This window comes from Mchenga conophoros, linkage group LG18, assembly GCF_057382185.1.
Source record: "Mchenga conophoros isolate Kocher_MC1m ecotype Shallow Benthic linkage group LG18, M_conophoros_male_GT1.1, whole genome shotgun sequence".
Classification (NCBI taxonomy): Eukaryota; Metazoa; Chordata; class Actinopteri; order Cichliformes; family Cichlidae; genus Mchenga; species Mchenga conophoros.
This window is the reverse complement of record NC_140543.1, coordinates 40,487,651-40,490,150: the sequence shown is the minus strand read 5'-3', so window position 1 is coordinate 40,490,150 and position 2,500 is coordinate 40,487,651.

Sequence of the window (2,500 nt, the reverse complement as noted above, 5' to 3'; positions counted from 1 at the left end):
GCCCTTGACCTCCAGCATGCCCCGGGGACGCACATCCTCCCCTGCTCTAGTCCCCCACTAGCTTACCTTTCTTGTAGTTACGCTCCAGCGCATATCCAGCATGGACCTTGACCTCCAGCAGGCCCCGTGGACCCACACTTAAGCCCCCTCCCACTGACAAAGCAAAACACCACTGGCAAAATCCTCGTGCCCCTGGTACTCCAGAATGTAAATTCAAACATGCCCCTGGTACACTGCGCAGAAACACTTTGCCACACACACGCACGCACTGCTTGTGCCTATGGTACGACAACTTTTCTCGTACCTATGGTACGACAACTTTTCTCGTGCCTATGGTACGACAACTTTTCTCGTGCCTATGGTACAACAACTTTTCGCCGTGCCCTGGTACACCGCTCAGTAGCACTTTGCCACACAAACTCTCCTCGTGCCTATGGTACGACAACTTTTCTCGTGCCTATGGTACAACAACTTTCCTCCGTGCCCCTGGTACGACAGCTTTTCTCGTGCCTATGGTACAACAACTTTTCTCGTGCCTATGGTACAACAACTTTCCTCCGTGCCCCTGGTACGACAGCTTTTCTCGTGCCTATGGTACAACAACTTTTCTCGTGCCTATGGTACAACAACCTTTCGCCGTGCCCCTGGTACACCGCTCAGTAGCACTTTGCCACACAAACTCTCCTCGTGCCTATGGTACGACAACTTTTCTCGTGCCTATGGTACAACAACTTTCCTCCGTGCCCCTGGTACGACAGCTTTTCTCGTGCCTATGGTACAACAACTTTTCTCGTGCCTATGGTACAACAACTTTCCTCCGTGCCCCTGGTACGACAGCTTTTCTCGTGCCTATGGTACAACAACTTTTCTCGTGCCTATGGTACAACAACCTTTCGCCGTGCCCCTGGTACACCGCTCAGTAGCACTTTGCCACACAAACTCTCCTCGTGCCTATGGTACGACAACTTTTCTCGTGCCTATGGTACAACAACTTTCCTCCGTGCCCCTGGTACGACAGCTTTTCTCGTGCCTATGGTACAACAACTTTTCTCGTGCCTATGGTACAACAACTTTTCGCCGTGCCCCTGGTACACCGCTCAGTAGCACTTTGCCACACACACACTCCTCGTACCTATGGTACGACAACTTTTCTCGTGCCTATGGTACGACAACTTTTCTCGTGCCTATGGTACAACAACCTTTCCCCGTGCCCCTGGTACACTGCGCAGAAACTCTTTGCCACACACACACACCACTCGTGCCTATGGTACGACAACAGGCCCCGGGGACCTACATCGCACCTTGCTCTTGCCTCCCTTACAGCTGAAAAAGGTCCATGCCTGTGCCCTGGCCCTGCTGAAATTCCCTCTCCATTTAGCCGAGGCAGTGAGTCGGCCTCCTGTCTCCCTTTACGGTCGAAAAAGATGTGCTCCTGGGCGCGCTGGCCCTGCTGCTACTCACATCGGGCATGGACCTGGACCTCCAGCAGGCCCCGGGGACCTACATCGCACATTGCTCTTCCCTCCCTTACAGCTGAAAAAGGTCCATGCTTGTGCCCTGGCCCTTCTGAAATTCCTCTCCATTTAGCCGAGGCAGAGAGTCGGCCTCCTGTCTCCTTTACGGTCGAAAAAGATGTGCTCCTGGGCGCGCTGGCCCTGCTGCTACTCACATCGGGCATGGACCTGGACCTCCAGCAGGCCCCGGGGACCTACATCGCACATTGCTCTTCCCTCCCTTACAGCTGAAAAAGGTCCATGCTTGTGCCCTGGCCCTTCTGAAATTCCCTCTCCATTTAGCCGAGGCAGAGAGTCGGCCTCCTGTCTCCTTTACGGTCGAAAAAGATGTGCTCCTGGGCGCGCTGGCCCTGCTGCTACTCACATCGGGCATGGACCTGGACCTCCAGCAGGCCCCGGGGACCTACATCACACCTTGCTCTTGCCTCCCTTACAGCTGAAAAAGGTCCATGCCTGTGCCCTGGCCCTGCTGAAATTCCCTCTCCATTTAGCCGAGGCAGTGAGTCGGCCTCCTGTCTCCCTTTACGGTCGAAAAAGATGTGCTCCTTGGCGCGCTGGCCCTGCTGCTACTCACATCGGGCATGGACCTGGACCTCCAGCAGGCCCCGGGGACCTACATCACACCTTGCTCTTGCCTCCCTTACAGCTGAAAAGGTCCATGCTTGTGCCCTGGCCCTTCTGAAATTCCCTCTCCATTTAGCCGAGGCAGTGAGTCGGCCTCCTGTCTCCCTTTACGGTCGAAAAAGATGTGCTCCTGGGCGCGCTGGCCCTGCTGCTACTCACATCGGGCATGGACCTGGACCTCCAGCAGGCCCCGGGGACCTACATCACACCTTGCTCTTGCCTCCCTTACAGCTGAAAAGGTCCATGCTTTTGCCCTGGCCCTTCTGAAATTCCCTCTCCATTTAGCCGAGGCAGTGAGTCGGCCTCCTGTCTCCTTTACGGTCGAAAAAGATGTGCTCCTGGACGCGCTGGCGCCGGCTGCT